This window comes from Mastigoproctus giganteus, chromosome 12 (assembly GCF_048544385.1).
Source record: "Mastigoproctus giganteus isolate SK-2022 chromosome 12, ASM4854438v1, whole genome shotgun sequence".
Classification (NCBI taxonomy): domain Eukaryota; kingdom Metazoa; phylum Arthropoda; class Arachnida; order Uropygi; family Thelyphonidae; genus Mastigoproctus; species Mastigoproctus giganteus.
The window spans coordinates 174,244,630-174,258,904 of NC_143586.1; the positions used below are offsets into that span (position 1 = coordinate 174,244,630).

Consider the following 14,275-nt stretch of genomic DNA (forward strand, 5'->3'; position numbering starts at 1 on the left):
TTCAAAACGGTACCGTATGGGTGATGGTATCCGCTGAGAATAAGTAACAATAGTCTTCTCCTATGGGGAAGCGTTACTTATTCGAGGAAAAGAGTTGGAGAAGGCGTACAAAGAAGTGGTGTTCAGTTCAGTTACGTTTCTCTTTATGTCCTCAACATCTTGAATTCTCTTTCCTTTAAGGGGCAGTTGTCACTTTGGGAAAGAGGAAGAAGTTCTCTGGTGCTACATCGGAAGAGTAAGGTGGATGGTTGACTGTCTTGCCTTCAGGTACAAGTTCCTCGCGAATCACACCCAGATTTTCGCAGTTTAAAGCAAAATTTGATATTCGTTTGTTGCAAAATTGTGATACGGAATGTTAATGCTATTAACGAAACTCGTTGTAATTTGCAACCTGCCAGCCTACTGAACAATTTGCGTTCCACCATCTCTTGGAGCAAATTTGAATACCACCTCCGTTTATTTTGACTGCCACAGCCCAGTCTGGGAACGTTATTGCCACTCCTCGTATTTGCGATTTTTTACACAAGTATACGTTCTTTCTCACCTTTTAATACCCAAGGATTTGTTTTACTTCTTCACTGAATTCTTCTTCTTTTCGAGAATTCGAAAAGAAGAAGAATTCGGTGAAGTGTAATATAAATTTGCAATAGAAAGAATAGCAATAATTAAATTAAAAATTAGACAATGGTTCTTAATGTGTTGTTTTTTTTAAAAAAAGGGGAGGTCGACTTCTACAGTGAACTGTAAATAAGCGCGAATCTTAAGAGGCAGAAAAAAAAAAATAAAGGTCTACTTATACGCCGCAATATACGTTATTTGTTGAAAATATTGTACAGCAGAGGAAGACGAAAAGGTAATACTACCATTCGCCCCGAAGCCTAATAGGGGGACTGTTAATAAGGTATTCCGATGATCAACTATCATCATACTGCATGCAGTATCTTGTCTTTTGCAAAAGTTGCATAAGATGCGATTGCCTTCTCGCTGTACACAATTGCAGCCAACGCTTTCTTTGGGGGAAACAACGGATTTTCGAAATTGGAAAGAAAGTTATGCTCTCTGAATAAGTTCAGCCACAATTACAACCGGAAGGAGTGAGGATAACATGTCAAAGTATTGGTCTCAATTTTCTACTCCCACTTTTCTTAAAACCCGAAGGTTCTTTGTCTTCTGACTTCTCCACTAATGTTGGTGTTCCCCGAAGTTCAGTTCATTCTCCCACTATTTTGCACTTGTACATTAATGACCCTTTTCCATTGACTGGAAATCGTATTCATCGCATTCCATCTTCCAGTTTGGGAAACTTTGCTCAACCAGCTTAAAAGTCTGAAGTATCCACCAATAATTCCTCGCTATCTCCGGATAATTCTCCATTCGGGCAGAGAAGATAACTTAGCTAATTTCAATCCTTTTAAAACTCAGTCCTGTCTTATTTTTCGCAAAATAATTCTTCTGCTTGTGTGCTCATCTTCGATTTCTAGATTACATATTTGTATTAGGATCACCGTGGCTTCTAATTTCTCTTGGAATAAGCACATTACAAATATTGCTTCCTCTGCATGTGCACTGGGTTTTCTCTTTCTCTCTCCGCGTTACTTTTCTTCAAACAGTTTTCTACTCTGTACAAATCGAAAATGCGCTCTACCACGGAATATTGTTCCCACAGTTCGAGCGGTCCTCCAAAACCACCTTCAGGCTTCTAGACTGCATTCAAAAGAGGGCAGTTAGATTAATTAATGATCCATCTCTAACAAAGTCTTTCCACTTTGTCTCATGGATGTCCTGTTTCTGCTGCATGCCTTTTCTATATATATAGATATTTCCACACTGTTTTTCCGAAATGTCATCTGTAATTCCTCCACCCCTCACTCTCTTCCGAACTAGTCCGAACACGAGCTGCAACCAGTTCAGCAACTTCAGACTCACAGAACCAACTTTTTCTCTTCTTCAGTTATCCCTTATTTATTTTTTTTATTTTGTAACACCCTTTCTTCACCTGCTATTTTCTTAAAATTGCAATTTACAGAAATTGAAGTCTAATGTCAAGAACTGTCGTCCGTCTTTTCAACCACACTCCCACTACTTCTAATACCGTTCTTGTTCTACGTTTACATAAAAAAAATTGCTTATTTTGTGGTACTCTGCCACTCTTTACTCATTTGGAGAGGTCTGCGTTCGAGTCCCTTCAGAGAGTGGACGACTTCTTTAAGAGTTCTTCAACCGGGCTGTAGTTAGTCCATCTCAGGCAGAGGAAGTAGGGCTTTCTCTGTCAGATTTTCCCAATTTTTCAGATCGTAAACATGCAAATCGGCCGCGAACACCTGTGTAGATGTACCACACACACCACCAATATGGCCGTAGATGTTAATCTGGTATAGAAATCGTAATAGCATCCTGTTTGAGAGGGAGTGTTCACCTCAACATTAATGCAATATCAGCTTTCGAGAGTAAAGGGTATTCTCCTCAAAATATGTGATTTTTCAAAGTTGCTGTAGTCCAAGAGGAGTGTTTAGTGTCAAACGGCACCAGGGGTTTCCCCCATCTTCCCCCCAAGAGGAGCTGGCCCTCGAAATTATTATTAAGGAGAAGGGGAAAACGAATAGTCTTCTGTTTGAGATGACCTTTGCTTACTCGTAACAAAGAGCCAATCAGCAGATACTTTTATAGTCCCTCCAACCTTTGGGTGTTTGATCTTTGTCAACAGTGCTTTTATGGCTTCTGACTATTTTCGATCGGTACGTTGGCTGGGTTCATCTTCTGGGTTCTAATTTTGTTGCGACGTAAATAGGAGGAGGCGGGAAGAATTAGAAGTGGTCGCTCTTCCTTACCAATGAGAGTCAAGATAAGAGCTGTTCCCGCAGGAAATTCCAGTGATGTGACGGAAGCAAAGCCATTAACGCCAACTGACTCTTCCTGTTCTAGTTACCATGGCACCCTGCAGTGCCGGATATAGCGCGCAGCTCGGAGATGTCTGGGTTCGAGGATTAAGGGATGCAGACCTAATGAAGGGAATTCAAGCTGGGTGTCTTCAGTGATGTTTTCCCTGAAGATGAATGACAAGTTCTCTGAACTTTATATGAGCTTTAAAAATGCGAATTTCTCTTCAGTCATCAATAATATTCTCTTTCTTTGGAAGGCACACCCATAGAGGGGTCTGCACTTTCTTCTCGGTTGAGTTCAACCACCACCACGTGAAAAAGACCCATAAAATCCCTCGCGTTGTTGACGGGATTCGAACTCTGGTCTTTTCCACACGCTGTGAGGGTGGGCGTCGATTCTAGTAACTGTCTGTGTTTAAGGTTGGTTGGTTGGTTAGTTGTTTTGGGTTTTATTGGCGCATCAGTGATTGTCTTTAAGGGAATTTCCTCTGGTGGCATATGTAGGTGGAAATTGATTGCTCATCCGCGATTAAATTTTCGTTGGATTTTAATGTGCCAGGGCGGTTATTTTTAATGAAGTTTAATGGTGACATTATTAGTGACCGAAGGTTTTATTTAAGCGATAGACGTTTTAATGGCGCCATCTGGGGAAGCGTCGAAGATCCATTTCTTTGAGCAAACTGTCGGTGCCTCCTCTTGTATAAATATTGTAAAATAAGACTTTAATTTTACGGGCATTGCAAAAAAAACGAATAAAAACTTTTAATGTGCGCGACATCAATCATCTCCCGGAAGCAACCAGTTTAATAACGAGGAATTCACGGAGAACTGAGTGATAAAATGAAGAGGAGGAGGAGGAGGATCTGAAACCGCCAATTCTTTGAAGTAGAAGTCTCCATGCGGGTGTTTGTACAGTGCAACTGTACGTGCTGATTAAAGAGGGTGGGATGCGAAAGAAACCTTGTCTGACACAGGTAATTATGATGATTACTGAGACAGAAACTCATCTCTACGATTTTTACTTCTGATGCGAAGTTTAATCTCTCTCTCTGGAAATTGTTCGGCGCTCAATTAATGTTTATATTTTTTTCTTTTTTTAAAGGGCGGGGGTAAATTATTTGAAAATTCTATCCCTCTTCTTGTGAGACTGCGGCGATATTTTACGGTCTGTTTTCCCCTAAGTGAGACACCCACAGGTTTAGTAGAATTGACGCAATTATCGATGATGCTGTTCCTTTGCATCGGAGGTTGGTTCACCTTTATTAATTTTTGCTTTTGTAAATTTCTTAAAGTAGCGTTGCCCAAGAATTTTCGCTCTACAAGGATTGGAGATGCTCGAAGCTACACACTCTCTATCATGTACCTAAATATTGAAGCTGCATTTGATTCCGTCAACTTGTTGATACTCCACTGTTTACTTCAATCCCACTTGGATCCCACTCGAGATAATATCCCCTGGTTCATAGCATCGCTCCCGAATGACAGGGCACTACAGGTTAATGTCCATGGACAATCGCGCAAGAAAGCGATATCCGCTGATGTTCCACAAGCTGGAGTCTTATCCAGCTTGTCATTTACAGCCATCATCTTATTTCAGCCTTTCCCGATATTGTTCGAGCCTTCACGGACCAGTCCATTTCTACACAAGGAGTGTTGCTAATGAAAAGCCAACTCAGTTTAAGTTGATGTTTTCAACTCAACGAAAATGTAGAAAAAAATCTTAGCAACAGTCCATCGCGAAAGTTTGATTACTTCCAACAATAGTCTTCACTGGTACACTTGTCGGGATGTGCGTTTTGATTCGTACAAAAGGATGTGAATGCACGTGACTACTTCTCCATTTCTCCCCTGTTTTTCTTTGTTTAATTTTTGTCCCCCCACCAAAGCGGTTTTTGTACCATTCGCCAACGAGGCCACTTAGCGCGCAATACAGTCACGTGATCAGCCTTCGGGTGGCTGCCCAGTTGCTTGGGAACAGACAGCTGCACATCCCGGCGTAGGGTACGTGCGCTATTGCCGATATCAGCGCAACCGCATAATTGGAATGATGAATAATCGCATCGGAGTTCTACAAAAACACCCCCGTTAGGAAATAAGGCATTTCATTAGTGGCCTCGCTAATGAGGTATCCCATTTCGCTTTTGTATCCCGATGTTCACTTACACGTCTGCATTAAACTTGAAATGCGGCCGCCCTAACGCTCTTTTGTACTGCTTCGGTTGATACAACACACGGTTCCGCCAAAGCCCTCTTTGTAACGGTGGATCGCGGTCAGCCCTTCCCCATTACTGCTATGAGCACACTCCAGTCTTAATTATTTAACAGGGAGGGCGCCGTCGTTCGCTCTTAAACGAGGCTCCGATTTCCCAATGTTGCTGCAAAGCCCATTTTCGACTCAAATTCAGAAATACTTCAATGACAATCCTCCTGTTGAAAAATACAAATTTACAAGTTCCCGAAACTTAAACCCCGAGAATTTTCTAATCACCAAAATTGTTAATATGGTATCCACCATACTAACAATTCTGGTGATTAACATATTTGGTGATTGACAAACGGATTTTCACAATTCGATCCTAAATGTTTCGGATCGAATTATGAAAATCCGTTATTGGGTGTAAGTTATTAAATAACCAAAAGCTCCATTTCGGTTCCTTAATGAAGATACCTCTTTCCACACTTCTCAGGTAAGATTCTAATTTTTTGTGATTACTTCAATCGAATATAAATGGCAGCCAATTCACACGTCTGCCATTTCTATTTCATTTTATTGGTAACAAGATACACAACAGGTAGCCATTAACAGTATCTGAGAGCAGAACGATGAACAGAGTCGAAGACAATAAGAGGGACATCCAGGAGTAAAGTAAACCATTAAAATAGGTACAGAACTTCAATGAACTGAACTTCATAAAGTCCGTGTTGACAGAGGTAAGGCGAAACAGCCTGCGATTCCTGCTATAGCTACGAAGAGCGTGGAAGTTGATTCTGCTTAGGATATCAGTTGCTTCAATAAATTCTCCATCTATTCGTGGCCACCCAACTCAACCAATCGGGCATTACTGGATCCATTGTGCAAAGCATGGTAGCACTACCATAGGACACCCTGCAATACCTTGTGGAGTCCATCCAAAATGTGTACTGACTGTGTTACTGGAAAAACGTGGACTCAGTACCTTATTACCTCCACTACCTTTGCGTTAGCAACAACTACCTAAATGCTAGAGCAAAGTCAACTCTGTATGCGTCCAAAATGCAACTTCTTTTTTTTTTATTTATTAAAGAAGGCGGTCCCAGCAAGTTTTCCTGGCAACCCACATTACTCATGTACAGATAATTTCTAGCATAACATGTATATCACTAGTTGACTATCATTCCTGGCAGGAATCGTCTCCCAGCGTACGGATGATACTAAAACAGCATCAATCATCTGCCAGCACGCTGATGACATAATGCACTGCATCAATATAATACTCTCAATTTGGAGGGTATGTCAGTTCATTAGTTCATATATCAACGAAAGAGCTATGTGTCTCAGTAAAGCTGATCATGAGTCTGCTGGTCTTGATTAAAGATACGTCTTCCTCACAAGGACATCTTTAACTGCTTCACCTCACAATATAAAGTCGTCTTTGCATTCACTTCATCTTCATACAATCACAATCAGGATAAGTCAACTTTGTTCCCACAGCAACAAATGCAGCTGATGTACCCATCACATAGCAGTGGTGAAGCTGTAATCAAGAATAGCAGTACTCAGGAAATTAAACGCAATCCATATACAAGTCAATGGAATGAACAGGGAATGTGGCATCTTTTCGTTAACTACTAAGAAATACCCCGCTCAGTAGCAGACACTCCAAACCAATATCTTCAAGAAGCAAAGCAACGATTCGCTATTCAACCATCGCCATCAGAAGCGGCAGGCTCGCCGTGGTGAACTAATCCAACGCAGGATCCCCCCCCCCCCCCACTTCTCCAACACGAACCCAGCCACCCGTAGAAGACAGGTGTGATTCAAGGGTGACGAACCACAAATTCAAACTCAAGTCTGGCCGCCACATCCCTCCGACATCAATCCTCACGTTTATGGAATGAGGTAGAACGCAACATTCACCAGCCGACTCCAGGGCCGTGATCTTTTGTCAAAGTCTGTCCAGCTGATACGCGATAATTGAGGACACCCTCCACAGTCTCGCGGAGTCGATATCGAGCCAGGTGCAAGCGTTGGGCAGCCTTTCACCGTGATAACGCGGTGAAAGGCTGCCCAACGCGCTATTAAGTAGTTGTGCATGTATATGGGGCTGCACCTGGAACGTTCAACTAGTTCAAATTCCCATCGTTTCGCTGTGCAGGTACAGAACTCTTTATAAAGGCCGTGAGTAGTGTTCTGTTTGTGTGCGCGTTGTGCTGTCCTGGCCACTTGGCACCCCAGAGGTGGCAATCACCTGGACGTTATTAGGTAAGACAGTCATCATGTTCGTTCTATATTGAGTGTATTATGCATTTGCGGGTAGGGGAAGCCAATGTGAACGGGGAGGCCTGGTATCGCAATTGGCCTTAAAGGTTTTGGATTTAAGATTAGTTCTTAATGAGTTGCTGTCTTGTTGTGTTGTGGTTTTCTTCAGGAGGCGTACGTGACGTTTTGGTGCTCCATTCAATATACGATTTTATGGTTGATCACATCCATAATACGACTTGGGAGAAGACAGTACTAGGGATGATACTGCAAAAGTTCCCTCTCTAAGGGTGTCTGTTGGAGTCTTTTTATTTGCTTGTGTGGGTTGTGAGGTGCCTCCTTTCAACAAATGGTAAAAGATTAAAAGTGAAGGGCATTAATGAACCATGGCCTATTGAATTATTTATACGAAACTAATCTGCAAGCCAGAATTCATTTTCGTCTGAGAAAGGTGCCGCTCTCCTCATTATGCACTCTTCGATCGAACGTGGTCAGGTGCCAACTTATGTGATGGACCGGGCGGCGGAAGCGTTTCTCAGAAGTGTAGATTTCTGGCCACTAGGATTCTTCCTTCAGGAGTTCTTAGAGTCATCTGTTTTCAGACAGCACCACTAACGGAAGCAGAACCTTGGAGAATGTTTTAATATAACGTTAGGGATGATACTTAAAAGTAACTCTGAATTCGGTTTTTTTCACTCAGTCCAGGATAGTGTGTGACGTCATTGTAGAGTACCATACGTTGAACTACTCGAAAGTCGACAAAGAGAGAGAGGAGTTTTAATTTTTTTTTTTATTTCAGGTGGATACTTAAATCTTTTCGTATGTTTTCTGTTGTCTAATCTAAAGACTTTTATTATTTTAAGGAATTCATTGTCCACCACATTTACGCAAAGTGAGCTGGACTACTCCACAATATACATCGGGCATGCTCTCCACTTGAAAGAATCCTCTGTGAACATGGAACTTCTTTTATAGTACGATAAATACAGATGGCACACACACCTAAATATGCAAAGATGTTTCCATTCTGAGATATTTTGTTAGGTTTTCTAAGTGGGAAGAGCCTGAAGTTATTTCTGGATGAAGTTTCAGAAGTGTTTTTACGAAGAACATGTTGCGCATATTGAATTCGATGAGAAAAGGGACTTAGCGGGTGATGCAATCTTGTTGCCTAACGACATTCGAGTGCTGCTTCGCTGCAGTGTACGACTGTTTAAGGTCAGAGCATCACACGTGGGAGGCTAATTTAGAGTCGACTAGTCGGAAAGTAGAGTTTGTTTACAAATGTATTCGATGCAGTACAAACAGCGCCCCTGAAAGCTTTGTATCTGAGAATAGAACACTTTGGACACAAATTAACTGCATGGTAAACAGAGTAGTATGAGTAAAGGGGAGGGAGGGAGGGAATAGCACGTAATAAAGTATCCAGAAATGCTTGGAATTTCGAAATGCTGTGAGCAAATCGAATAAAAGATGTTTACTGACCAAATCCGCTAGAAAAGTTAGTTGTTAGGAAACGCCTCTGACAATGACTGAACTCGGTACTTTTCATTTCCTCAGAACTACTTTGGATGGTTTGTTCTTTTAGAGAATGTTAAGAAACGCGATGAATTCACAAAAAATCGTTACCAAACACTTGTGGAAGTCCAGCAGCATTCTTGAACGTTAAAACTTTTCAATATTTCCCTCCCAAAATATGATGTGTCTCATGGATATCGATGAGCTGAATTTAAATTTGGAGTGTGATGTTTCCAAATTTAAGTCCAAATTTTCTCAGCGAGCTCACAGAGTGTGATCATAATTGTTCTCTACTTTTTAAAGGCTTTTCAAGATTTTAGAGGAATGCAGATTGCGCTTGTGAGAATTTTTCAAATGAGATTTTAATAAGGGCTTCAATAAACGAAGTAAAAAATAAAATAAATTTGTTTTTCGTTTGTTTTTTTCTATTGTAATGATGAAGGGCCTCTCTGATCAATGTTCATCAATTATCTGCCAGCACGCTGGGTCGTTGCAGTAGCGCAGTGGTTATAAACACCGTTTTACCAACGTTAGGTGGAAAAAGCCCACATTGAAATCCTGTCAGTGACGTGAGGAACTTTTATGAGCTTTTTTCACTTCGTAGCGGAGTTAGTTGGTCTCAGGAGAGAATAGCAAGATTTCTTTTTTTCCCGAAAACTGGAGTATTTTTCCAACAAAACAGGTAAACCAACTAGAGGACGCATGCGATTTATGAACACAATTGTAGAACATGGAACTTGTTAAGAGAACTACAGGATTCTTTCATGGAGACTGCGTGTCTGATTGGTATTGATGTATCTGTTTCTATAGAAACATATTCATAAATATACACATCTAGCGCAGATTTTAGACTTAATTTTATTTCGAAAATTCGACGAAAAGCCTCCATTCTTCTGCTGCTTTACTGTATCTTTCAAGGGCCTCAAGCCGTCCAACGTTATTAGAGAGCAAAGTGAATCTTCTACAGTAAAATATGACGAAAGCTCTTTTTTGTCCTTTACGAAATACAGGTATAGTTGTATCTTTCTGCAACCATTCCATTCCTTCAACCGAAATCGCAAAAAATTCCTAATTTAAATTACGCGCAAGAGGCTTTAAAAGTGGTGTTCACTTTTAAAGCCTCTTCCGCGACACAAAATAAAACTACTGTTATTTGGCTCGCATCTCGATTGCTTACTTCTACCTTGTTCGTGCAAATCTCAAAGACTAGCGAAGATAAAAGGGATCCAATAAAAGATTGTTCTGAGATAGTTTCTGTTTATGTTGGAAACTATTGACAACTTTAGGGAAAAATACTTTATCTTTAATTATATAGACTCATTCTAGGCGTTTAAATTCTAATGAAATTTCAAAAGGATTTTCTTTCTGGCATCATATATAAAAATCTATTCAGAATGTAAAGTTTACAGCTATTTCAATTTAAAAACAAACGCCCTTCGAAAATCTGTATATTTAAAGCATTAAAGTGTACTAGGAAGCGCATTAAAGTGCAATAGGCCAGGAAGACAATTAACGTCTAAAGCCTGACGAACGAATGTTTCTTATATTTGTTGGACATTAATCTTCGGTGCTATTTACGAGTTGTCCAGTTTATATAAGCGAAATTCCTCGGGGGTTCTATTTTGAGTGAAAACGTCACTGCCTTATTTATTCGTAGGTGAACGCGCAGTTATTGATAGAAACACTATGCCTCGGGGAGTTATTATTGAAGTCCCTCAACACACAGCACACAAATCAAGAGAGAAAAATGCAGCAATGTACACACAGAAGACCAACTGCAATCACTCTTTGCGCTACTGTTGCTAAGTGATCTCTTATTCTTACAGGAACAACAGAATGAATTTCAAGAGAAGAAAACTTTTGCGACTCTCGCCTGAGACCGAATAGCTCGGCCACGATGTGAAACATGCTTATAAAAGTTCCTCGTGTCATTTAGGATTCAAACGCCAGACCTTTTCCATTCGGTATGGGAGAATGGTGATTGTAACCAATGTGCTACGTGCGAGGGTAGTACATAGGAAGCAATGCTTACACATACGCATTTTGTAATCCCTCCTTTTCTTCCCAGTTACTCGTTGTTTTTTCAGCCTGTTGATAAACCAACTTTAATTTAGTCACTAGGTTTCTGCCTTTAATGTTTACTGGCAGGTAGGTGAAGTGTATCCACAATTCCAATAACATCTTTTTATAGTTCTGTTGTTATAATTCGTACTCTTTTTAATCTTGCAGTTTCTGGGGGTTGCGGCAATACGTAGCTCGAGTCATCCACCCTATCCCTGACCTTTTGTGAGCCCGATTCATTTGCCGTCACCATACACTGAAGCAGCGTGTGAGAAGCGTGTCGATAAATGTCGCCATTATGTTGCCATTTCTTCTTGTGGTGGCATGCTCTTTCCAAAGGCAACTTTCGATTTGATAAGCAAGTTCGAGACAGTAGGAGTTATCAGAGATCTACACAGGTAATTAATTAACGCTAATTCAAAGAACCGTGCCGGGTTTCACCGTTGTTCAAGAAAACAGATTCATAAACTCCCTGTAAGGAGCGTTTGATAATAAATTGTAACCTCTGTTTAGCGTTCCTGGAAGAAATACGCTGATCTTTGCGCACGGAGTAGTAACAGCTAATTAGGTTGAATCATCAATGAAAGAAACTCCCAAGATATTCTTGCGCGAATGAAAACTAAGTGCGATTTGCGATGTTAGTTTAGACCACGCGTAATCATTTAGGTAATGGAATCCAACTGAGGTAATGAATTCCAACTGCCATCGTGAAATGTTTCGAGACATTACATTCCAGCAGATAATGAAACGGACTTCTTTATTGCTGTAGTTGGGTCACGGCGAATACAACTGACAGATTGGATGTGGTATTTGTTGCACGTTGGACCTTAGTGATATACTAAACCGTACCTTTAGGTTGTAACTGGTTTTCCCATTAAGTTTTTTTTTAAAATAGATATCCCTGTAAGCTTATTGGAGAAGATTTAATATTTTACGTTATTTTTGATATGGTTATTACTGATTTCTAGCTGAAGTCTCTGGCATTATCGGGAAAAATTGCCCTCACTTCGCTCGGATGCGAGTTCTAACTATCAAAGTGCGGAAATTCTAAAAACAGTTTTGGTGTTAGTTAATCGATCTGAAGGGGGGGAGGTTTCCCCTGAGTTATCCCAAGTTTTTCAGCCTCACGATGTGCAAATAGCCTGCCGAACACAGACCTAATTACGCGTTAAGCATCGTGTGAGCCAGCATGTTAAATCACATTAAAGAACATCGAGTTGGCCTTGCATTAGCAACCCCTACCAAATACCTCATGGGTCACCTTTTGCTCGCAATACCATCAGGCGACCATGGCGACACACGTCAATTACTACCTCCTAGCAATTATCTACGCCTCGTGCAAGCAGATTAACTTCATTCGGCATTGACAAGTGCAGCCAACTAAACCAGTCCAGAAGCTTCTTGTTAAATTCTCACACAAAATCTGTCCATTAAACAAGCGAAACTCTGGCTACAGCGCGGTGTAAAATATGCAAATCAAACGCTAAACTGCGCATAGCACGTGTCAAGTGTCACTGCACCTATTGCTGATCGTCCCTTAAAAGAGATTTAAAAAGAATGAACAAGCAGCGCAGGCGCCAATTTTCTTGTTTTTTCATGAAAGGAAGAATTCAAACCTAATAATGAGCCTAAACGACGCACCCAAGGTCGCACCACTGCTAAGGAAACCACCGACCAGCCGGCACAAAACACTTCTAATGACAACGGACTTCAGTCCCTTGACCATCGTCCCACAAATAGTGGCAAAACCTCCGCTTCCCTGCTGCTATACAGGGGGGGGGGTATTCAGTGTAGGATAGCGAAACTGAGTTTGTCGAGCGACAACTTTCTGTCGTCCCTACACGCACCAAGGATGCCCCACCAACAAAACAATATGGAGAATAACGACCAACAGCGACTTTCACCTGCATGCAAGAAATCCTGCATATCCGCTGAACACTTGCCCCAATGGCTGACACAGAAGCAAACCTGCTTCTGTCAGCCATTGGGCAGTTGTCACTGTGCTGCCAGAGCACAATGACGACTCTGAAAATTCTACTCCACTGAACAGAGATGCTGTTACCACAGAGCTACCAGATGGATCAATAACGGAACAAATTATTTTGCGGTACCTAGACCAGGAGGTCCTAATAGCACAGCAGAGCAATCAAATCACTACCGCTGTCAGAGGGGAAATCATACAAGTGTGGTCACGAATGGAGCGTGTTCTGCTAGATCTTCATGTACAACATGACAGAACCAAGGGTAAGCTAGACGCATTTAAGCTAGTTTTAAAGTCAGGGGGTACCCCCGACTTTCAAAATCATACATACAGATGATTCGTCCTGGGCTGCCATAATCGTACGTAACCCTAACGTTATGGTTACGAGGATCTCCTCCCTATGTACTGTGTGGGCATCGTATGCCCATGTAATTGGCCTCTTGGGAGCCTTCTATCCCATCTCCCTCTACTTCAGATCTCCTTCTACCGCTGTGGATCTTGGCCAGACCTGACCAAGATATCACCCCAACGATAAACTGCATACGTACGGTCCTCGCTACGGTTCCCCCACAGCAAGATTATCCTTGGGGCGGACGTTAATTAAATAGGGCGTGATGTCTAAATTTGTAGTTGACGTAAACATTGGTAGAGTATTTAAAGATCGCCACACAGCAGATCTTCCTCAGAGTGACCTAGATAGACATCAGGGATGGTCAGAAAAATGACAGCTATGCCTTTTCCAGCAAAGTGTAGTAAGGTATTGCACCTGGGGAACAGTAACCCCAAAATAATTTATCACTTGGCGGAGTTCAACTTAAGCCAGTAGTGGAGGAAAGGGACTTGGGTGTTACGATACGGTCAGACATGAAATTCTCTGAGCATTGTAAACAGGTTGCAAGGAAGGCCCATGGTGTCCTATCGATGATGTATCGAACAATCGCTGGTAGAGATAAGGACGTCATAATCCCATTATATAAGGCTTATGTTAGACCACACTTGGAATACTGTGTTCAAGTATGGAGACTGCACCTAAAGAAAGACATCGAGCTTCTTGAAAGGGTGCAAAGAAGGGTAACTCGCCTGGTGAGATCGGCAAAAGGGCATCCTTATGAAGAAAGACTTCGAATATGTGGGTTGCAGAGTTTGGAAACTAGGCACCTTAGAGGAGACTTGATTGAGGTGTTTAAGGCTGTGAGAGGCAAAACTAAAATGAATGTAAATACTAAGTACGTTCTACACAGCGAAGAAAGCGTAAACTTCTGCATGTCACTGCCAACAAAGCGTATCAATGTGCTCCTCCCCATTTAAGTTTGGACTGATCGCATTCAATAATTTTAATCATTTTTGAGTTTCAAAAATCGTTATCAGAATTAGATG

The 14,275-nt window shown here is 41.4% G+C and overlaps 1 protein-coding gene across 2 annotated transcripts in view; it reads right to left on the bottom strand.

The window, feature by feature from the left end:
* LOC150077609 (GTP-binding protein Di-Ras2-like) overlaps positions 1-14,275 on the bottom strand; it is a 117,693-nt gene that overhangs the window by 55,973 nt on the left and 47,445 nt on the right. The window lies entirely within an intron of this gene.